Here is a 24,757-nt window from a genome sequence, read left to right as displayed (position 1 = left end):
AAGTGTCTTTACCCACTGAGCTGGCCCTTATCTATGCCTTCTGGGGTTTTCTAATTCATTGAATGGCTTGTTTATATTGTGGGTCTATTTCTCACTTTACGACATCAAAGCAGGTCCTGAGTTGTTTCGCTGAATCCTAGGTTCTCTCAGGATGTAGAGAACCCAGAGTTTTACACTAACAGCTAACGGAATTCATCCTCCCTCTTGCCCGTACCAAGAGCTCAGACACACACTGGACTGGACTTCCTCTCAGCAGCTCTTTAGCTTTATTGGTTTTTGTTTGTTTTGTTTTACCTCTTACATGTAGCTAGGTCAGACCACTTTCCTTAGCTACCTTGAGATTTTTGCATAAACTGCCCTAACTCAGAATTTTGGTCTCTTACCACAGCTGTCAGCTTATACCAGAACCACATCATTTTAATAATTGTTTCATAAATTTTAATATCAGATTAGCATGACTTCCTCATTACTCTTTTCAAAAAAAATTTTAAAATATATTAATTTTAATTACAAGATGAATTTTAGAATCATTTTGTCATATTTGAATAAAATTACTGTTTGGAATTTGACAAAATTAAACAAATGAATTGGTTGCAGGCAGGTAGCTCACAGAGTGATGAATGGCTCCCCTCTGATTTCCATACATCCCTTAAGAGGACTCCTTCCTATTCCCCTGCCCAGGTGTGGGGACTGCTTCCTCAATCCTCGACTCTCAGCTTGCTTGTGACTTGCATTGACCTATTGCTTTGTGTAGATTGATGCTATGCCAGTCCCTAGCCTTGCCTTCTGCAAGGAGCCTTGAGAGCTACCATGCAACCAGGTAGATCCATCTAGACACTTCAGGCTCAAACTTGAGCTAGCCTGCTAGAAAGTGAAAGGCCCCCAAACAGGCAACCTCCTCTGTGGAAGACCACCCTGGGGGACACACTCGTGTTAGCCTGTGATGTCATGCGTCACTGCCCTTGAGCCCAGCCCAAAGGACCAATGTACAGGATTGCCAGTAAAAGAAATGGTTCTTTTAAAGCCACTTTACAGTGGCCTGATTTTCAAAGCAATTGACACATATCTGAGTGTCCCATGCTTCTGTTCTGGACAAGGTCCTGACCCAGTTCATATACCGATTCTCCAGTCCCCAAAGTAGCCACATTTAGGACAGGGTCATCAGAAACGTAATTAAGGTTAAATGAGGACTTAGGTGGAGTCATAATGCACCCTAATGACATCATTTTTACTTGACATATCTATAAGGCTTTGTATATACATAGGGCCATATTCATAGACACCAGAGGCTAGCAACTCAGCTTCTCCTCTCCTCTCCTCTCCTCTCCTCTCCTCTCCTCTCCTCTCCTCTCCTCTCCTCTCCTCTCCTCTCCTCTCCTCTCCTCTCCTCTTCTCTTCTCTCCTTCCTTTCTTTTCTTTTCTTTTCTCTTCTGGACACTGTTCAATCTTTAGCAGATGTTGAGGCCAACACCACTGTGCATGCCAAGCACATAAAAAGTAGGTGTCCCTCTCAGGATGGGACTCTGCAGGGCAGGCTCTGAGCTGCTCCAGAGGGCTGTCAAGTGAGCAGCCTGAGTGTACATGCAGGCAAGCTAGTGCACAGCCGGGCTCCCAAGTGCTGAGACAGACTTCACAATGGCCTTGTCCAAATGGGGTGACAGAAGAGATCTAAGGCCCAATACGGAGAACAGAGGCATCCTTGTGGTTCCCGAATCTTCCCTGCCTGAGAAACAGCCAATTGCATATCCCTGTAGAATATCTGTGTGGCTACAGGAGTCAATGCCAGGAAGACTCACAGCAAGTTTCCTCTGCCCTCAGAGCAAGATGCAGCAAGAGGAACCAGTGCCACACAGTTAAAGGCACACTGGGTGTGGTCTAGATGAAGCACACTGAGAAGTGCTTTGGCTAAGAAGCACCAGCTCCTCACGGGGAGCAGAAGGTAAATAAGACCAAGGTGAACCCTGGCCTCTCTGCCTCCTTGTACATCTGTCCCTGTTCTTTATATGATAGACCACATCCAAGATGACAGTTAATTACCCATGATGCCAAGGAGCATCTGTACCCCTGGAGCGGAAGTGATGGGCCTCCTAGGATTCAGGTTGAATCCTTTACATCAGCAGTTTTTGATCTGTGGATTTGCCACCCCTTTGGGGGACGAATGGCCCTTTCTCAAGTGTCTCTCATCAGATATCTCGTACACCAGATGTGTGCGTTACTATTCATAACAGTACCAACATTATAGCTATGAAGTAGCAGTGAAATAATTTCATGGTCGGGGATCACCATAACATGAGGAACTGTATTAAAGAGTCTCAACATCAGGAAGATTGAGAACCAGTGCTGTATATGAAGACTGAAATCAGGACTTCTCTGAACCACTGTGTAGAACTAAGGTGGTGATCATCCAGACTGCGCCTTGAACTGGAAAGACGGCTTAATTGTGCACACCTCTTGCCCCTTGCCACCTGCCCTTTGCCCCTTGACCTTTACCCCTATGCCTTCTTCATTTAAACCTGAAGCCAAAGGGTGGGGAGGGTGGACTGGGGATGGGAGGGCTCCCGGCACCTCTTCCCACTGTGTGTACAGTCTATCAGTCTCCCCTCTGCTTTCACCACTGCTAGGCTCTGTACCTGGCATATGAGTGACAGGAGGCTGAGCCCGGCCACATGGGACTCCTGGAGGCTAAAACTTTGCTCTGAAAACCCCAACCACACAGACACCAGCCGACACATGGAGGGCCCTTCACTCTCGAAGCGCTCAGGAGAAGTGCACCGCTTATTCTGTGTGCCGTGTTGTCTTAGAACGCACTCAAGTCTGAGGTTTGCATCACTTGTGAAGTTTTTCTATTTGCTTCTGTGAAGATCCTCGGTGTGACGCATTCTTGTTTTTCTAAGTAGTTTTCACTTAGCAAGACCTTTCATTTCTTAACATACTGCCTTCTCCCGACATGCTAAAATCTACCGCGCAGCTGATTTACGGCTCTCTTGCCATGTTTCATAACTTTATCATGGCTGCATTGGTGACGTGACTTGCCTTAGCTGAGCTTATCCATCCGTCGCTTGTCCTTCCCAAACCTCTCAGATGCTTCTCTGTCATGGTCTTATTACTTTTATTCTCTCTTTTATTACTTTCAGGCCATTTTTAAAAAATCTTTGAAATAAAATCATGGTTGATGTATAGTAATCTTTCTTTAAAAGAAAATGATAATGGAGCCATAGTTCAGCAGCAAACAGACTCAGTAGCATGTAGGGGTGATAATGAGAGAAACAGCAGGGACCATCGGAGAGATGCCTCAGAGCTTAAAGAACGGACTGCTCTTCCAGAGAACCCAGGGTTCAATTCCCAACACCCACATGACTCTCACGGCCATCTGTAACTCCAGTTTGAGAGACTCCTGTGCCCTCTTCTGGCCTCTACAAGCACCAGGCATGCACAGACATGCAAGGACAAAAGACACCCATGGGCATAAAATAAAAATAAAATTGAATACAATCAAGAACAAGCAGAGGCCTTACTATCAGTATTATGCAAGTTGGTTTTTGGAGGTGTGTGTGTGTGTGTGTGTGTGTGTGTGTGTGTGTGTGTGTTTGAGGGCTCACATGAGTGCACACAAGGACATGCAACACTCCCACCCTCCCCTTTACATGTAAATTCATATGATGGTGCCTTTGTACCACAGTGTACTTGAGGAGGGCAGACAAGAACTCTTGGGTGTTCTCAGGACATCTTGTCCGATACTGAATGCATATATATCCCAGCCTAGCTGGCCCAGGAGTTTCTGAGGATTCTCCTTGTCTTTGACTCCCACCTCAGCATGGGAACACCTAGGCGGCAGACACTGCTGCCGGGCCCAGCAATGCATGGGCTTTGGATAGTCAAATTCAGGTCCTCTGGCTCGAGCATCGGGCGCTGAGCCTACTGAGCTGTCTCCCCAGCCTGTGAGTTGCTCTCTGGTTTTCTGCAGCTCTGTGTTGCTGTCATGCTGTCAGCCATCGGTGGCCTTCCTTGTCCCCTTTACTCTGTGTGTCACATCCCCGCTCCTGCCACTTCTCTGCAATTGCAGATTTTCCTCGGAAACTTGCCAATTATTATAAGACTCCAGATTCTTGGTTATAGACTGTTTTGGAACCATACTCCCAAGCAAGAATATATACTTCAAGTTTTTGTTAAGTGTTTTTGAATGTCATATTTTTATACAGCACAAGGTGACAACTTCACCTATACTGCCTTCTACCAGGACCTGATCCATGGCCCCACCTGCCTGCCAGTCACTTGAGGGCTTCAGGGATGCGGCTGCCGGGGATGCTCTCTCACACTGGGTTTGTCAGCAGTGCAGCTGCCTTCAGGCACCCATGTTCCTGTAAGCACCCTTTCACCTCTCCTGTAAATTGTCCAATAAACCACTGATTCACTAGTCTAGACCTGGGTGGAGTGACTCCACCAGTCAACCATAGATGCCTTATTTGTGGTGGCAGGACCTTTGCCTATGCCTTCTCATGAAAAGTGACACAGTAGCACCTGGTTTTAACGTTCTTGCACAGTATGTATCTCAAATTCCCCTTCTTAGAAGGACCCAAGTCCTATCAGATTGGGTCAGTGATCTAGTCTGATCTCCCTTTAATGGAGCTGATTTTAAAAGGACCCTGTTTTTAGAGTGTGCTAGACGCCAGGACTCTAACACACAGAGGCATGTGTTCCAATACAGAGCAGCACGTTTGCCAGATTCGCATCCTGTATGGCGTTGAATCTTTCAATCCTTTTGTGATTCTAGCCCAAAGTATGGGGGCTGCATCTTTCTGAGGAAGATTGGCAGATGCTGTGTTCATGATCGATTTGGGAAGCATGCAATTGTTACCTCAGGCTAACTCATAAGCGGCATTCTTTAAGTTCTTAAGAACAGAATAAGCTAACCCTTGACTAATTTACAGGAGTCAGCAATAGACAAACACCCCACCATGGAAAAGTCTTCTTGCTCATTTTAATGAAAGGACTTACACAGTTTTAATTATTTTCATTCTTCTTTTGTTAATTTTTGCTGGGTTCTCAGTCTTATCTATCTTCTTTCACTCTTGCTTTAAAAAATTATAATAAAATAGGTAGGGGAATTCAATTAAAAAGATTGGCGGATGTAATAAATTTTAACCATACCCACAATAATTATTTTGACATTTAAATCGTATCTTGATTAATCCTTCTGTTAATTGAAATGTTGTTGAGATAATCATAGGTTCACATGCAAGTTTTAAGAAATACTACAGAGAAATCCTTTGTTGACTTTCCCCAGTCTCTCTCATGGCAATGTGTTACAAAACCGTAATAGAATATCTTCTACTGAGGAAGAGAGTGGATTAGAAGACACTCCTGAGAAACGTGGTGAGACTCGGGCATTGGAATAAAAAACAGTTAGTCATATTCCAGTAAGAGAGAAAGCTGAGGAAACAGAAGTAAGCACAGGAGCCATGCAGAGGCATCCAGGACACACCAAGGGGCACCTGGCTGCTTACGTCAAGTCACAGTCCCCTCTTAGACATGGATGGGCCGAGGAGAAGCTGCCTCATCGTTGTAGAGAACCAGAGACTGGAAAACTGGGCATGGAGAGATGACCCGAGTACAGCGAGACGTAGAGGTTGACAAACGTCACATGGGAGCCTAGAGCTGAGGTTCTGCATAGCACCCTGGAGTCAAATACCAGGCACCACCCTTGCCACTGTCTTGGTGAGCTACACAGGAATGTATGTGTGCGTGGGTGCATGCGTGCCTGCGTGCGTGGGTGTATGCGTGCGTGCGTGCGTGGGTGCATGCGTGCGTGCGTGCGTGGGTGCATGCGTGCCTGCGTGAGTGCGTGCGTGGGTGCGTGCGTGCGTGCGTGCGTGCGTGCGTGTGTGCGTGTGTGCGTGTGTGTGTGTGTTGGATTTCCGTGGTCTCCTCAACCAGGGCAACCACAGAGAGACCTCCTGGTGGCAAAGGTAAATTGAGGTGGGAAGGTCTACTACATACCACACCCTCACAGGAAAACTTTGATGGGAACTGAAGGTCCCCAACGTACCAGCAGTAAAGCTGTACCTGTAACTCAGTGGGTCTCAGACCACAGGACTGCAGCACGAGCTAACATTTCCACAGAGGAGACCCCCGCAGCAGGACCCATGAGTTAACTTGTTTGTATTACTGTGACTAACATCTCTCACAGTGCTCCCAAACACAGGGACAGCAGGGGAACTCAACATCTCCACCACCCCAGCCAGGAAGAAAGCATAACTGAGATTCCAGCACCTTCTGTTTCACTTATTTTAATATCTTTTGCTTTCTTTTTTCTTTTTCTATTTTTTAATATTTTTATTAGGTATTTTCCTCATTTACATTTCCAATGCTATCCCAAAAGTCCCCCATACCATCCCTCCCACTCCCCTACCCACCCACTCCCACTTTTTGGCCCTGGCGTTCCCCTGAACAGAGGCATATAAAGTTTGCATGACCAATGGGCCTCTCTTTCCACTGATGGCCGATTAGGCCATCTTTTGATGCCTATGCAGCTAGAGTACTGGTTAGTTCATAATGTTGTTCCACCTATAGGGTTGCAGATCTCTTTAGCTCCTTGGGTACTTTCTCTAGCTCCTCCATTGGGGGCCCTGTGATCCATCCAATAGCTGACTGTGAGCATCCACTTCTGTGTTTGCTAGGCCCCGGCATAGTCTAACATGAGACAGCTATATCTAGGTCCTTTCAGCAAAATCTTGCTAGTGTATGCAATGGTGTCAGCGTTTGGAAGCTGATTATGGGATGGATCCCAGGATATGGCAGTCTCTAGATGGTCCATCCTTTCGTCTCAGTTCCAAACTGTGTCTCTGTAACTCCTTCCATGGGTGTTTTGTTCCCAATTCTAAGAAGGGGCAAAGTGTCCACACTTTGGTCTTCGTTCTTCTTGAGTTTCATGTGTTTAGCAAATTGTCTCTTATATCTTGGGTATTCTAAGTTTCTGGGCTAATATCCACTTATCAGTGAGTACATTTGTGTGAGTTTTTTGTTATTGGGTTACCTCACTCAGGATGATGCCCTCCAGGTCCATCCATTTGCCTAGGAATTTCATAAATTCATTCTTTTTAATAGCTGAGTAGTACTCCATTGTGTATATGTACCACATTTTTTAGTATCCATTCCTCTGTTGAGGGGCATCTGGGTTGTTTCCAGCTTCTGGTTATTATAAATAAGGCTGCTATGAACATAGTGGAGCATGTGTCCTTCTTACCGGTTGGAACATCTTCAGGATATATGCCCAGGAGAGGTATTGCTGGATTCTCCGGTAGTACTATGTCCAATTTTCTGAGGAACTGCCAGACTGATTTCCAGAGTGGTTGTACAAGCTTGCAATCCCACCAACAATGGATGAGTGTTCCTCTTTCTCCACATCCTCGCCAGCATCTGCTGTCACCTGAATTTTTGTTCTTAGCCATTCTGACTGGTGTGAGATGGAATCTCAGGGTTGTTTTGATTTGCATTTCCCTGATGATTAAGGATGCTGAACATTTTTTCAGGTGCTTCTCAGCCATTCAGTATTACTCAGGTGAGAATTCTTTGTTTAGCTCTGAGCCCCATTTTTAATGGGGTTATTTGATTTTCTGAGTCCACCTTCTTGAGTTCTTTGTATATAATGAATATTAGTCCCCTATCTGATTTAGGATAGGTAAAGATTCTTTCCCAATCTGTTGGTGGCCTTTTTATCTTATTGACAGTGTCTTTTGCCTTACAGAACCTTTGCAGTTTCATGAGGCCCCATTTGTCTATTCTCGAGCTTACAGCACAAGCCATTGCTGTTCTATTCAGGAATTTGTTCCCCTGTGCCCATATCTTCAAGGCTTTTCCCCACTTTCTCCTCTATAAGTTTCACTGTATCTGGTTTTATGTGGAGTTCCTTGATCCACTTAGATTTGACCTTAGTACAAGAAGATAGGAATGGATCAATTGGCATTCTTCTACATGATAACCATCAGTTGTGCCAGCACCATTTGTTGAAAATGCTGTCCTTTTTCCACTGGATGGTTTTAGCTCCCTTGTCGAAAATCAAGTGACCATAGGTGTGTGGGTTCATTTCTGGGTCTTCAATTCCATTCCATTGGTCTACTTGTCTGTCACTATACCAGTACCATACAGTTTTTCTCTCAATTGCTCTGTAGTATAGCTTTAGTTCAGGCATGGTGATTCCACCAGAGGTTCTTTTATCCTTGAGAAGAGTTTTTGCTATCCTAGGTTTTTTGTTATTCCAGATGAATTTGCAGATTGCTCTTTCTAATTCCTTGAAGAATTGAGTTGGAATTTTGATGGGGATTGCATTGAATCTGTAGATTGCTTTTGGCAAGATAGCCACTTTTACAATGTTGATCCTGTCAATCCATGAGCATGGGAGATCTTTCCATCTTCTGAGATCTTTAATTTCTTTCTTCAGAGACTTGAAGTTCTTATCATACAGATCTTTCACTTCCTTAGTTAGAGTCACGCCAAGGTATTTTATATTATTTGTGATTATTAAGGAGGGTGTTGTTTCCATAATTTCTCTCTCAGCCTGTTTATTCTTTTTGTAGAGAAAGGCCATTGACTTGTTTGAGTTAATTTTATATCCAGCTACTTCACCGAAGCTGTTTATCAGGTTTAGGAGTTCTCTGGTGGAATTTTAAGGGTTACTTATATATACTATCATATCATCTGCAAAAAGTGATATTTTGACTTCTTCCTTTCCAATTGGTATCCCCTTGATCTCCTTTTGTTGTCGAATTTCTCTGGCTAGGACTTCAAGTACTATGTTGAATAGGTAGGGAGAAAGTGGGCAGCCTTGACTAGTCCCTGATTTTAGTGGGATTGCTTCAAGCTTCTCACCATTTACTTTGATGTTGGCTACTGGTGGTTTGCTGTAGATTGCTTTTATCATGTTTAGGTATGGGCCTTGAATTCCTGATCTTTCCAAGACTTTTATCATGAATGGGTGTTGGATTTTTTCAAATGCTTTCTCCACGTCTAAGGAGATGATTATGTGATTTTTGTCTTTGAGTTTGTTTATATAATGGATTACGTTGATGGATTTCCATATATTAAACCATCCCTGCATCCCTGGAATAAAACCTACTTGGTCAGGATGGATGATTGTTTTAATGTCTTCTTGGATTCGGTTAGCAAGAATTTTATTGAGTATTTTTTCATCGATATTCATAAGAGAAATTGATCTGAAGTTCTCTATCTTTGTTGGATCTTTCTGTGGTTTAGGTATCAGAGCAATTGTGGCTTCATAGAATGAGTTGGGTAGAGTACCTTCTACTTCTATTTTATGGAATAGTTTGTGCCGAACTGGAATTAGATCTTCTTTGAAGGACTGATAGAACTCTGCACTAAACCCATCTGGTCCTGAGCTTTTTTTGGCTGGGAGACTATTAATGACTGCTTCAATTTCTTCAGGGGATATGGGACTGTTTAGATCGTTAACTTGATCCTGATTTTAACTTTGGTACCAGCTATCTGTCTAGAAATTTGTCCATTTCATCCAGGTTTTCCAGTTTTGTTGAGTATAGCCTTTTGTAGAAGGATCTGGTGGTGTTTTGGATTTCTTCAGGATCTGTTGTTATGTCTCCCTTTTCATTTCTGATTTTGTTAATTAGGATGCTGTCCCTGTGCCCTCTAGTGAGTCAGGCTAAGGGTTTATCTATCTTGTTGATTTTCTCAAAAAACCAGCTCCTCCTTTGGCTGATTCTTTGAATAGTTCTTCTTGTTTCCACTTGGTTGATTTCGCCCCTGAGTTTGATTATTTCCTGCTGTCTACTCCTCTTGGGTGAATTTGCTTCCTTTTTTCTAGAGCTTTTAGGTGTGTTGTCAAGCTGTGTGCTCTCTCTAGTTTCTTTTTGGAAGCACTCAGAGCTATGAGTTTCCCTCTTAGAAATGCTTTCATTGTGTCCCATAAGTTTGGGTATGTTGTGGCTTCATTTTCATTAAACTCTAAAATGTCTTTAATTCCTTTCCTTATTCCTGCCTTGACCAAGGTATCATTGAGAAGAGTGTTGTTCAGTTTCCATGTGAATGTTGGCTTTCCACTATTTATGTTGTTATTGAAGATCAGTCTTAGTCCATGGTGGTCTGATAGGATGCATGGGACAATTTCAATATTTTTGTATCTGTTGAGGCCTGTTTTGTGACCAATTATATGGTCAATTTTGGAGAAGGTTCCGTGAGGTGCTGAGAAGAAGGTATATCCTTTTGTTTAGGATAAAATGTTCTGTAGATATCTGTGAAGTCCATTTGTTTCAAACTCCTGTTAGTTTCACTGTGTCCCTGTTTAGTTTCTGTTTCCATGATCTGTCCATTGATGAAAGTGGTGTGTTGAAGTCTCCCACTATTATTGTGTGAAGTGCAATGTGTGCTTTGAGCTTTACTAAAGTTTTTTTAATGAATGTGGCTGCCTTTGCATTTGCAGGTTAGATGTTCAGAATTGAGAGTTCCTCTTGGAGAATTTTACCTTTGATTAGTATGAAGTGTCCCTCCTTGTCTTTTTTGATAACTTTGGGTTGGAAGTCGATTTTATTCGATATTAGAATGGCTACTCCAGCTTGTTTCTTCAGACCATTTGCTTGGAAAATTGTTTTCCAGCCTTTCACTCTGAGGTAGTGTCTGTCTTTTTCCCTGAGATGGGTTTTCTGTAAGCAGCAAAATATTGGGTCCTATTTGTGTAGCCAGTCTGTTAGTCTATGTCTTTTTATTGGGGAATTGAGTCCATTAATATTAAGAGATATTAAAGAAAAGTTATTGTTGCTTCCTATTATTTTTGTTGTTAGAGTTGGCATTCTGTTCTTGTGGCTGTCTTCTTTTTCGTTTGTTGAAGGATTACTTTCTTGCTTTTTCTAGGGTGTGTTTTACGTCCTTGTATTGTTTTTTTTTTTTTCTTTTTCTGTTATTATCCTTTGAAGGGCTGGATTCGTGGAAAGATAATGTGTGAATTTGGTTTTGTCGTGGAATACTTTGGTTTCTCCATCTATGGTAATTGAGAGTTTGGCTGGGTATAGTAGCCTGGGCTGGCATTTGTGTTCTCTTAGTGTCTGTATAACATCTGTCCAGGATCTTCTGGCTTTCATAGTCTCTGGTGAAAAGTCTTGTGTAATTCTGATAGGCCTGCCTTTATATGTTACTTGACCTTTTTCCCTTACTGCTTTTAATATTCTATCTTTATTTAGTTCATTTGTTGCTCTGATTATTATGTGTTGGGAGGAATTTCTTTTCTGGTCCAGTCTATTTGGAGTTCTGTAGGCTTCTTGTATGTTCATGGGCATTTCTTTCTTTAGGTTTGGGAAGTTTTCTTCTATAATTTTGTTGAAGATATTTGCTGGCCCTTTAAGTTGAAAATCTTCATTCTCATCTATGCTTATTATCTGTAGGTTTGGTCTTCTCATTGTGTCCTGGATTTCCTGGATGTTTTGAGTTAGGATCTTTTTGCATTTTGCATTTTCTCTGATTGTTGTGCCCATGTTCTCTTTGGAATCTTCTGTACCTGAGATTCTCTCTTCCATCTATTGTATTCTGTTGCTGATGCTTGCATCTATGGTTCCAGATTTCTTTCCTAGGGTTTCTATCTCCAGCATTGCCTCACTTTGGGTTTTCTTTATTGTGTCTACTTCCCTTTTTAAGTCTTTTATTTATATGTACTTTTAAAGTTTAAACTGCTGCATGTGGGTGGTTCCATGGACTTTGTAAATGAGTGTCTTGCCTGAGCAGGCTTCTCTGATGGTACCATCCCTGCATTTACTCTGGGATCCTTTCGTACTGTTTATCCTAGCCCTAACTTTTAGCAAGTTAGCATCCTTTTAGTCTCCACCCAACAGCTACTCAGGAAGGCCTGGTTTGCTATAAGAAAGGGCCATTTGCTCTCTCTCTTTCTCTCTCTTCTCTCTCTATCTCTGTCTCTGTCTCTCTTTCTCTCTCTTGTTCTCTCTTTCCTCCCTCTCTCTACATGTTCCTAGCTGGCCTCTTCCTTTGTCCTCTCTCTTTCTCTGTCTCTACTCCTTTCTCAAACCCCCTTCCATGCCCCCCCAAAATAAACTATTATAGACTAGACCCATCGTATGACTGGGGCAGGGGGTTGCCTCAGCATGGTAAGGTAAACTCTCCCATCACACCATACTGCACTTTACAAAACATACCACTAACCCATATACTTTCCTTCTCATTTATAATTTTCTCTTTTCTCTTTACCATTCCCTCCTCCTCTTGCTACTTAATTATTGATATTTTTATCTCTAAAACATCTATAACCTACCATATTACCAATATAAATTCATTAGTGCCACTGCCTCCAAACATTATGAGTGGCAAGAGAGAAACACAAAGCATTTTCTACTCAGTTAACCCCAGGTGTGCTGTCAGAGCGCTGTATTTGTCATGGCAGCTGGCCCCCCACACTCTATAACTGAGGCCAAATGGAGACAAGCAGCTGGACAAAACATGTACGATGAACAAACAAAAAGCAGTAAGCAGTGAGGTAATTAAACCAAGAAACAAAACCACAAGACCAAGACGATAACACACCAAGATACTAACACACAAGATACCCCAACGTGCTCACAGCTTCTCACCGTTAGGAACCAAAGATACCCAGGTGTCTGAAATGCCAGAAAAAGGTTGCACAGTTTTTAAAGTGATCAATGGCCACTTAGGAGCCTCAGAGGAACAGAGGGGGGGGGAATGCAAGGGCATCAGTTCTGGCATTGACAGGAAACACAGCAAAGAGGGCAAGATGCTCTGATAACTTGGACGAGAACGTTTAAAATGTAGAAGAAATATTCAGCAATTAAATTGTGACTCTATAAAAGAAAGCAAAGAGAATTGCTGGGAAAGTCAACTGATAACATTTAATCAAGAAGGAAACACCTCAAAGCATTGTCCGACCTGAGAAAATCGAAAACGGATGTCATTGACGGTGGGAAGCATCGTCTACCCCAAGCAAGGCAAAGACAGATGCCACCGGTGGAAGATGGCACAGAGAGAACAATACATTCCATGTAAGTAATGGGCTTAAGGGTGAGCATGACCAACCCTCCAGGAACTCTGAGACCCATTCAAGAGACCAAACCTAAGAATACACAGGGCAGAAGAAGGAATGGAGATAAACTCTAAAGGCGTAGTCATGTACAGTGACTTCACAGCAGGAAAAAAGAAAAGAAATGGATATGGAAACACAAGAAGCACTTCAAACCCTAAACAGACAAGACACTGAAGAGACTCATTGTAATATCTCATAGCCAAAACATCTGAAGTATAAAGCAGAATACTGTTAAAAATACCCTGTGAGAGAGGGGGCTGGAGAGAGGGCTCGGCAGCCAAGAGCATGTGCTGCCTCTATTTTAAAGTTATGTTGTGTTTTATCATCAAGGTGAGATCTTAAGGTCAAGGACTGAAAGGTTACAGTTCCAAAATGCTGTGTCAAATTGACAAGGAGCAGGGTGTCCAAATTAGTTTTAGTTGTCAACTGGACACAGTCTGGAGCCATCTGAGAGGGAAACATTGATTGAGGGAGTATCGAGATTCCATTGGCCAGTGGGTGTGTCTGTGGGGAATTTTCTTGATTATTATTTGATGTAAGAGGGCCCAGCCCACTATAGGTAGTGGTGTTTCTAGGTAGGTGCTCTTGTTAGAAAGAGTGAGACTGTAAGCAGCAGTTGGTGAGCCAACAGGCAGTGTTCCTCCATAGTGCCTGTTGCACTTGACCGGCTGGGAGTTCCCTGGGTTGAGGTCATGCTGTGTAGAACAGCAAGCAGTCCCTTCAAGTGTCTACCTTGAGTTCCTGACCATCCTCAATGACTGGCTAGGACAAGGAAGTATGAATTAAAATAGACGGTGATTTGGCCAGAGAGTTTAGCCATAGCACCAGGAAGGACAATAAAGCAACAACATTGAGAAATGCACCTGGAAATGGCAGCCAAGTGGCCATCGTGGCTTCCTGGTTTTTACCAGAGAAAGAGGAGGAAGTGAACAATTCTAGTTACCTTCTTAGAAAAATGATAACAGGGAAGCAGAGAGCTGCTGCCTTGCCACCCTGACAACCCGAGGTTCATCTCAGGGACCTGCATCCTACATCAAGATGCAAGGAGAGAACTATCTGATCCTGTCGTCCTCTGGCCTGTGTGGGCACAGCATCTCTCTCTCTCTCTCTCTCTCTCTCTCTCTCTCTCTCTCTCTCTCTCTCTCTCTCTCTCACACACACACACACACACACACACACACACACACACTGTGCACACACATGCACACTGAACAGTTCTGAAGAGATGAGAATGTTGAAGGTCTATTACATTTACTTTCGACTGCTTGGAAAGCTGCTAGACCTGACATTAACCATTTACCCGATCAGGTAAAACCTTAAGAGCTGATAATGTAATGTTATCAAAACATGGACATGCATGGTCCTCTCATTCTGTTTCCAGATTTGTGGTTTCTTTGGATGGGATCGCTGTCTTCCTAGAGTTCCCCTCACACAGCCGAAAGACTCAGCACAACATTCCTGTTCTCCATTGACTCGAGAGGGATGCTTTATAGTTTTAACTTATTTGCACATAGACTTCTGAAGGAGTCCATTTATTTTGAGTAATATGCAGTACATAAAAGCACTTCCTATACAATTAAAACTCGCTGCAGATGTTGCTCACTATTATTCTAAAATTCTAAGTAACCAATGATTGGAAAAGGAGCTTCCATGGACATTGCCGAAGACTCATAATGAACTAAGCTGTAGTTCATAAGGACCACCCAAGGGATGCCCGTTCATAATGCCTTCCATCCAGGTCAACTCAGCAGATGTTTGTGGGTGCCCCACTGGTCCACATTCCTTCCAGACTTTCCTAGAGTCCTACCATGAAACCACAACCATCCTCTTGAAGCTTTGACAGATTACTGCTGGGCCCATGTTCCCCTCCACAGAGGTCACCTCCATCATACACCCTCGGCTTGTCCTGGTGCCTTCCCGGGAGAGAGGCATGGACTCTGCTTCCCATGGTATCACTGCATCTGCAAACGCAGGAGCCCCTTAAGGAAGTGCATCTCTACCTATAGAAAACATATTTGAAACAAATGGTGCCTTTCATGTCTGTGAAACCAAGTCCCCATTTTCTGGATTAAGATAGTCACCATTATCTGGACTAAGATAGTAGATAGCTCCCAGGATTCACTGTCTCTTTGTATTGCTGTCTTGTTTGTGTGAGTCTCTCCAAGCTGGGCACCACATATTTAACAGTAAGCCTCTCTCTTTCCTTCTTCCCTTTCTCTTCCTTCCTTCCTTTCTTTTCCTTCCTTCCTTCCTCCCTCCCTCCCTCCCTTCCCCTCTCTCTTTCTTTCTTTCTTTTTCTTTTTCTTTTTCTTTTTCTTTTTCTTTTTCCTCTTCCTCTTCCTCTTCCTCTTCCTCTTCCCCCCCCCTCTCTCTCTCTCTCTCTCAGTGGCTATGTTTTGGGGATTCTTTTTTAGAGGCAGAGTCTTCCCTATGTGGTGCTGGCTAGCCTGAAATTCTCTATGTAGACCAAACTCTGTGTGTAGACAGATTGGCTTCAAGCTCTTGATGTTTCTCTTGTCTTGGCTGTGGATATCACTCAGTACTAAGTGCTTGCTGCCCAAGCATAGAGGTCTGAGTTTCATCTCCAGCTCCCATACTAAAATCATATAATCTCCCCACTGGGGATGTGAGAACAGGAGGATTCCCAGAGCTTATTGGCCGCCAGCCTAACGCCTGAGTCAGTGAGCTCCGGGTTCAGAAAGAGACTTCCTGACTGAGAAAGACACCCCATATGGTGGTTTAAAAAATGTGCCACCAGGGAGGTGCAGCCTTTTTGGAACAGATATGGCCTTGCTGTAGGAAGTGTGTCACTCTGGGGTGTGCTTTGAGACCCTCCTAGCTACCTGGAAGACAGGTTTCTGTTGCTTGTCTTCAGATCAAGATGTAGAACTCTTGGCTTTTCCAGCAGCGTGTCTTCCTGTATGTTTTCATGCTTCCTGCTCTGGCAATAATGGACTAAACCTCCAAAACTGTAAGCCAGCCCTAATTAAATGTTTGCCTTTATACGAGTTGCCTTGGTCATGGTGCCTTTTCATAGCAATGAAAACCCTGACTAAGCCACATCATCCTGTAGCTTCCACGTGTGTGTATACATGTGCACACACATGTGCACACAGATGTGCACACACATGAACATATACACACACAGAGAATATCTATAGCAATGCTTCCACGTGCATGTATACACGTGCACACACATGTGCACACACATGAACATATATACACACAGAGAATATCTATAGCCATGAATCTAAAGTGCCCCCCTTCATACAAAGATAGTTTTAGGGAGAAGAATGTGGCTTAAGAAATCAAATACATCAAGATTCAAGTGCTAGCTCTGGAGCATTAGAGATATATTCAAGTGCTGGCTTTGGACAAATGATTCACTTCAACTTGAGCTTTTCCAATTTGTACAATGGGAATGAATCACATCCTACCCCCACCCCACCCCCACTCTCCACCCTCCCCAGGCCCCTCACTCCCCTACTTTACCCACATTCCACTCCCACAGACACTATTTCAGACCCCACCCTGCACCTACCACAAACATGCACACATATCATCAAACACACACACACAAACAGCCAACAGCAAACACACACCCCTCCCCACTATATCCACAAACCATAATACACACACATACATCACACACACACACACACACACACAAATGTATACCCGGAAGCATCCACACATCTTACCACACCCCACAGCCAAATCACCCTCCATACCTCATCCCACACATACCTTCCCCACAGCACCCCACACACCCCAGACCTTCACAGCTTCTTTGTTTCCAGACTCTATTAGAGGAGGAAGGGAAGGAGCTACTGCTTGGCCTCTTAGAAAATGGTGAAAGGGAACCAGAGAGGTGGCTCAAAGATTAAAGACACTTGCTGTGCAAGCCTAAAGACCTGCATTCCATCTCAGGAACCCATATGTAAGTGGAGGGAAAGAACTGACCCAAACAAGTTGTTCTGGCCTCGACAGGCACTCCAGAGCACACACCCCTGCACACACACTGTATGCACACATGCACACAGTAAATGGCTTTGAAATGATGAAAAGGTTGGAGTTCTATTAGATTTCCCTTCGGCTGCTGCTAGATTTGATTATGTAAAGGGAAGAGTGTTATATAAATCTCTCTATTGGTTGTTTTTTTTTTCTTCCCGGTGTGGGCTGGCTTCCTGTTTCAAAATAGAAAGCTGAGTGTGGATGAACCTTGTCTCCATCTCCTCTGAGTTCTGTGGCTTCAAATGTGGGGCTCAGAACGAAAGCTAAACTGTTGGCTGTGTTATACCAAGAAAATGAAGGGGGTTTCAAAATGCATAGGGACAAAATATATATGCATAAGGACAGAGTGTTTGTTACACCTAAAATAATGTGTCTTTTCATTGGGTGAAACTGTTTGCATGGGAACAACATTAGGGATAATTTTAAAGCCAAAGGCATTTTCAAACACCGTGATTAAGCAGGGAAGATGAGCTTACTTCAGCAATGCACAGGCAAAATACAAGCAGAAGTATTCAACTAAAAACATTTTAACTGGATTTTTCTTCCCTTTCTTCTTTTTATTGAAAACAGATTTTATTTTTTTAATTTAATAGATGCTGGTTATGATTCCTCCCTCCACTCTCCCATCCCCCTAAGTCCCCTCCCATCCTGATCCACATACTTTCTGTCTCTCATTAGAAAACAAGTGGGCTTTTAAGGGATAACAATAAAATATTATAAAATAAGGTGAAAGCAGACACATCAGGATAGGACAAAACAAACAAAATAAAGGAAAAGAGCCCAAGAGAAGTCACAAGAAGCAGGTATAGGTGCAGAGACCCACTCAGGAATCAAAAAAAAAATCACAAAACCAGAAGCCATATGTGAAGGATTCATAGTGTGTAAAAAGAAAAAGGAAGGAAGGAAGGAAGGAAGGAAGGAAGGAAGGAAGGAAGGAAGGAAGGAAGGGAAGCTCTGATATACATTATGAGACAAGGAACCTCTTAAGATGCTGTTGGCTTTGTTTGCTATTGGCCATCTACTGCTAGACAGGCAGCTTAACCTTATGAATAGTTTGTTTCCTACACCACCTGAAAGGCCAGGAACCAGAGGCAGGACAGCCCAAATATCCAAACATGTCTGACAAAAAATAAAATAAAATAATCAATGAAATGCTTCCTAATGATATTCTGCCGTAATCATAGATGGGTAGATGGGTGCCCAGCCCAGTTGTCATCTGAGGGACTTCATTTACCAACTGATGGGAGCAGATACAGGAACCCACAGATGACCAACACTAAGTGGAGCCGGGAGCCCTGCAGAAGATGGAGAGGAAGATTTGTAGGGGCCAGATGGGTTAGGACAGGCCACTGAGTCAACTAAGCAGGGATAATAGAGGCTCACAGAGACCAAAATGGCAAACACAGGGCCTTCATGGATTTGATAGGTCTTTTGTATATACCTATGGTTGTATAGCTTAGTGTTTTTGTGAAGGGGTGAAAAAGGGGGTGTTTCCGACTCTTTTGCCTGCACTTGGGACCCTTTTCCTCTTGCTGGATTGCCTCATCCAACTGCAATATGGAAGTTTGTGCCCAGTCTTATCGTATCTTGTTATGTCATATTCAGTAGGTATATATCATGTTCCTGAAATGTCTGCTTGCTAGCTCTCTCTTCTCCTTCTTCTCCTTCTTCTCCTTCTTCTCCTTCTTCCCCTTCTTCTCCTTCTTCTCCTTCTTCTCCTTCTTCTCCTTCTTCTCCTTCTTCTCCTTCTTCTCCTTCTTCTCCTTCTTCTCCTTCTTCTCCTTCTTCTCCTTCTTCTCCTTCTTCTTCTTCTTCTTCTTCTTCTTCTTCTTCTTCTTCTTCTTCTTCTTCTTCTTCTTCTTCTTCTTCCTCCTCCTCCTCCTCTTCCTCTTCCTTCTCCTCTTCCTTCTTCTAAATAGAAACAGAAGACAGATAGGAATAAATCTGGGGAAGAGGAGAGGTAGGGAGAAACAGTGAGGAATGGAGGAAGGGGAGATGTGGTCAAGATGTACTGCATGGGAGAAGAATAAAAATACAGACAGACAGACAGACAGACAGACAGACAGAGCAGATCATTTTCCCAGTGAGAATCCCATGGAGAGAACTAAGTGTTCCTTTGTAAGATATTGGAGATGACTTCAGAGTTAGGGATGGGGCATGTGTCTATTTCTCCTCTCAGCCCTAGAACCCATCTGGTATAGACCTGTGCAAGCCCGGTGCATGCTGTCTCAGTCTTGTGAGATACTCATATATGAGTATCAATCACATTGATTAGGAGGAGTCTTATTTTCCTGATACTCTCCATCTGGCTCTGACCAGATCTTCTGAAGGAGTCCCTAGGCCCTTATGGGGAGGGTTGTGATAGAGACATCCTGTTTAGATCTGAGTGTTCCAAGGTCTCTCACTTTCTGTATACTCTCTGGCTGTGTATCTTTGAATTTGTCTCCCTGTGCTAAGGAGGGAGCTTCTCTGATGAGGGTTGTGCAATACTCCATCTATGAGTGTAGCAGAATGTCACTGGGAGTTGTTTTATTGCTACATTCCTTTAGCAGAATAGTAGTATTTTGGCTTTAGGCTAGGTTCTTAGTGTCCTATATCTAGTCTGAGGTTCTTGGTCACCCAAGCAAGGTCTAGTATGGATTCCATCTCATGGAATGAGCTTTAATCAAATCAGATACTGGCTGGTCACTCCCAAAAGCTTTGTGTCACAATTTCACTAGCATATCTTGCAGGCAGGACATCGTTTGTGACTGGGTTGGTGTCTACATTTATCCTTTGATAGTGTACAAAATACCTTCCAGAACAAGGAGCACTGACTTGTATGGATGAAGGCTCTAGGGAGGCACCTGCTCAATGTCTCCATTCTGAATGAATGGTGTAGGTGTTATCTTTAGAAATGAGCCTTGCCATCAGTTTGTGGAGAGCAACCTATATATTTTTGGCAACAGCATGGGTAGTTTGGGGATTCCCATGGAACCCTTTGGCCAACAAGTGAATTAGATAAAGCCCATTCCTAATCCATTCCCAGGACTGGAAGCTTCAGCTTGACAAGAGATAGCTAGTTGTGGTTCTGTCTCCCCTGTTATTTGACAATTCCATTTAGATTACTTTCGTGAGTGTGTGTGTGTGTGTGTGTGTGTGTGTGTGTGTGTGTGTGTGTGTGTTAGAAAGTTTCTACTGCATTGGGTTTCCATTGTACTTTTTAAATGGTCCTTTATTTAGCTGTCTCTCCTCCTATTCCTTCCCTTATCCTTCTTCTCCTCTCCTCCCTGGCATATTCTCCTGTTTCAGCACACACACACACACACACACACACACACACACACACACACACACACACACCACAGTCCCTTACTCTATACATAACCTCTGTGGTTCTATGGATGGTAGCTTACTTATCACTGACTTAAGAGCTAAATCCACCTATATTTGAATACATACCACATTTGCCTTTTAGGTTCTCAATAATCCCACTTAGAGTACTGGCTGGTTCTGTGTGTCAATTTGACCCAGTTGGAGTTACCACAGAGAAAGGAGCCTCCCTGGAGGAAATGCCTCTTTCCGAATGGCAGTGTCCTTTGCCATACAGAAGTATCTCAGTTTCATGAGATCCCATTTATTACCTACTGATCTAATTCCTGTGCCAACAGTGTTCTGTTGAGAAAGTCTTTTCCTGTGCCAACGAGTTCAAGGCTCTCCTCCATTTTCTTGTCTGTCATATTCAGTGTGTCTGGTTTTATGTTGAGGTCTTTAATCCTTTTGGAGTTGAGTTTTGTGCAGGGTGATGAATATAGATTTATATGCATTCTTCTACATGAAACTGCCCAGTTTGGCCAGCACCATTTGTTGAAGGTGCTTTTTATCCAGTGTGTATTTCTGACTTCTTAAAAAGAAAAAACAGGTGTTCCTGTGTGTGCAGATTTATGTATGGGTCTTCAATTTGATTCCATTGGTCAACATGTCAGTTTTTGTGCCAATGCAAAACTGTTATTATTGCTATAGTTCTGTAGCATAATTTGCAGTCAGGGATGGTGAGACCTTCTGCAATTGTTTTGCTAGAATTTTAGCTACTCTGGGTTGGTTGGTTTGTTTGGTTGGTTTTGTTTTTGCAAAGCTGAGAATTGTCCTTTCAAGCTCTGTGATGAATTGTTCTTGGCATTTTGATGGGGATTGCATTGAACCTGTAGATTGTTTTTGATAAAATGACTATTTTTCCTATATTAATCACTGATCCATGAGCATAGGAAATTGTTCCATCTTCTGATATCTTCTTGTATTTCTCTCTCCGGCATCTTAGAGTTTTTATCCTACAAGTCTTCACTTGCTTGGTTAGTGTTACCCCACTTGGTTAGTATACCCCACTTGGTTAATGTTACCCCCCAATCATTTATATTTCTGAGACGACTGTGAAGGATGTTGATTCCCCGATTTCCTTCTTAATACAATTGTCATTTATATAGAGGAGGGGAACCAATGTTTGTGAGCTGATTTTATATCCTGGTATTTTGCTGAAAGTATATATCAGCTGTTGCAATTTCCTGATGGAATTCATAGGGTCATTTATGTGTATGATCATATCTTCTGCAAATAAATATACTTTGACTTCTTCCTTTCAAATTTGTAACTCCGCCATCTCCTTTAGCTGTCATATGGCTCTACCTAATTTGTTCATGATGAATTTTTTTTCATCACATATCTGTATTTGGTTTCCAAATATTTTATTGAGGATTTTTAAATCTGTCTCCGTCAAGAATATTGGTCTGTTGTTTTGCTTTTGTTCTTGTTACTATGTTTATGTTTGGGTTTCTGATTTGGTTAACAGAATAATACTGGCCTTATCAAAGGTATTTTGGAGTTCTACTTCCTGTTTCTATTTTCTGAATAATTTAAGAAGTATTGGCTGTAGATCTTTGAAAGTCTGGTAGAATTCTGCTGGGAATCCATCTTGGCACAGGGTTTTGTTTTATTTTAAGATTTGTTCATTTATTTTTTTATGTATACTGTTGCTGACACACCAGAAGAGGGCATTGTAGAAGAGGGCATAGGATCCCATTATAGATGGTGTGAGCCACCATGTGGGTGCTGGGAACTGAACTCAGGACCTCTGAATGAGCATCCAGTGCTCTTTTTTTTATTTTTTAAATATTTTTATTACATATTTTCCTCAATTACATTTCCAATGCTGTCCCAAAAGTCCCCCATACCCTTCCCCCCCCCCCACTTCCCTACCCACCCATTCCCATTTTTTTGGCCCTGGCGTTCCCCTGTACTGGGGCATATAAAGTTTGCATGTCCAATGGGCCTCTCTTTCCAGTGATGGCCGACTAGGCCATCTTTTGATACATATGCAGCTAGAGTCAAGAGCTCCGGGATACTGGTTAGTTCATAATGTTGTTCCACCTATAGGGTTACAGATCCCTTTAGCTCCTTGGGTACTTTCTCTAGCTCCTCCATTGGGAGCCCTGTGATCCATCCATTAGCTGACTGTGAGCATCCACTTCTGTGTTTGCTAGGCCCTGGCATAGTCTCACAAGAGACAGCTACATCTGGGTCCTTTCGATAAAATCTTGCTAGTGTATGCAATGGTGTCAGCGTTTGGAAGCTGATTATGGGGTGGATCCCTGGATATGGAAGTCTCTAGATGGTCCATCCTTTCGTCTCAGCTCCAAACTTTGTCTCTGTAACTCCTTCCAAGGGTGTTTTGTTCCCACTTCTAAGGAGGGGCATAGTGTCCACACTTCAGTCTTCATTCTTCTTGAGTTTCATGTGTTTAGCAAATTGTATCTTATATCTTGGGTATCCTAGGTTTTGGGCTAATATGCACTTATCAGTGAGTACATATTGTGTGAGTTCCTTTGTGAATGTGTTACCTCACTCAGGATGATGCCCTCCAGGTCCATCCATTTGGCTAGGAATTTCATAAATTCATTCTTTTTAATAGCTGAGTAGTACTCCATTGTGTAAATGTACCACATTTTCTGTATCCATTCCTCTGTTGAGGGGCATCTGGGTTCTTTCCAGCTTCTGGCTATTATAAATAAGACTGCTATGAACATAGTGGAGCATGTGTCCTTCTTACCGGTTGGAACATCTTCTGGATATATGCCCAGGAGAGGTATTGAGGGATCCTCCGGTAGTACTATGTCCAATTTTCTGAGGAACCGCCAGACTGATTTCCAGAGTGGTTGTACAAGCTTGCAATCCCACCAACAATGGATGAGTGTTCCTCTTTCTACACATCCTCGCCAGCATCTGCTGTCACCTGAATTTTTCATCTTAGCCATTCTGACTGGTGTGAGGTGGAATCTCAGGGTTGTTTTGATTTGCATTTCCCTGATGATTACGGATGTTGAACATTTTTTCAGGTGCTTCTCTGCCATTCGGTATTCCTCAGGTGAGAATTCTTTGTTCAGTTCTGAGCCCCATTTTTTAATGGGGTTATTTGATTTTCTGAAGTCCACCTTCTTGAGTTCTTTATATATGTTGGATATTAGTCCCCTATCTGATTTAGGATAGGTAAAGATCCTTTCCCAATCTGTTGGTGGTCTTTTTGTCTTATTGACAGTGTCTTTTGCCTTGCAGAAGCTTTGGAGTTTCATGAGGTCCCATTTGTCAATTCTTGATCTTACAGCACAAGCCATTGCTGTTCTATTCAGGAATTTTTCCCAGTGCCTATATCTTCAAGGCTTTTCCCCACTTTCTCCTCTATAAGTTTCAGTGTCTCTGGTTTTATGTGAAGTTCCTTGATCCACTTAGATTTGACCTTAGTACAAGGAGATAGGTATGGATCAAGTCGCATTCTTCTACATGATAACAACCAGTTGTGCCAGCACCATTTGTTGAAAATGCTGTCTTTCTTCCACTGGATGGTTTTAGCTCCCTTGTCGAAGATCAAGTGACCATAGGTGTGTGGGTTCATTTCTGGGTCTTCAATTCTATTCCATTGGTCTACTTGTCTGTCAGTATACCAGTACCATGTAGTTTTTATCACAATTGCTCTGTAGTAAAGCTTTAGGTCTGGCATGGTGATTCCACCAGAGGTTCTTTTATCCTTGAGAAGAGTTTTTGCTATCCTAGGTTTTTTGTTATTGCAGATGAATTTGCAGATTGCTCTTTCTAATTCGTTGAAGAATTGGGTTGCCTTCTCAATAGTCACAAATAATATAAAACATCCAGTGCTCTTAACCACTGGGCCATCTCCCTAGCCCCTTGGCCTGGGGTTTTAAGTCCACCCTTTTAACTAATATTTCCATTGCATTTGTGACGGGCCGGTCTAGGTTGATTGCTTCTTGTTTCACTTTTGCTGGTTCAGATGAAGCTGCAACTCTGACCATTTCTTTTTTATTTTTTTCAGCTTCATGGATTATAGGTTCCTAATCCAGGTGTGGTAGTTTACACTTTTAATTCCAGCACTTGAGAGACAGAGGTAGGCAGATCTCTGTGACTTTGGAGCCAGCCGAGTCTATAAAATGAGTTTCAGAATAGCCAGGGCTCTTACACAGAGAAACCTTGTCTCAGAAAACAAAAACGAACCAACCAACAAACAAAAAAGCAAACAGAAAGAGGAATACAAGTTTTTAATATATTCCTTTGTGACATCCCGAGTCTCTTTGGCATCCATGGCATTGTTTCCTTGTTCACCTCTGGTTCGTTTCTTTCTTTCTTTTGGTTAGTCAGGCC

General features: G+C 42.8%; 1 long non-coding RNA gene across 1 annotated transcript in view; it reads left to right on the top strand.

Moving 5' to 3' along the window:
* The first annotated feature begins 5,902 nt into the window (after positions 1 to 5,902).
* The window catches only part of 4921531P14Rik (RIKEN cDNA 4921531P14 gene), a 33,093-nt gene continuing 14,238 nt past the window's right edge, over positions 5,903 to 24,757 (top strand). Inside the window, exon 1 of the long non-coding RNA NR_045361.1 lies at positions 5,903 to 5,966. This is a non-coding gene — a long non-coding RNA (RIKEN cDNA 4921531P14 gene). The remainder of the gene's footprint in view (positions 5,967 to 24,757) is intronic.

This window comes from Mus musculus, chromosome 18, assembly GCF_000001635.26.
Source record: "Mus musculus strain C57BL/6J chromosome 18, GRCm38.p6 C57BL/6J".
NCBI classification, from domain to species: Eukaryota; Metazoa; Chordata; class Mammalia; order Rodentia; family Muridae; genus Mus; species Mus musculus.
Note: the sequence above shows the minus strand (reverse complement) of the source record. Positions and strands in the feature narration are given on the sequence as shown.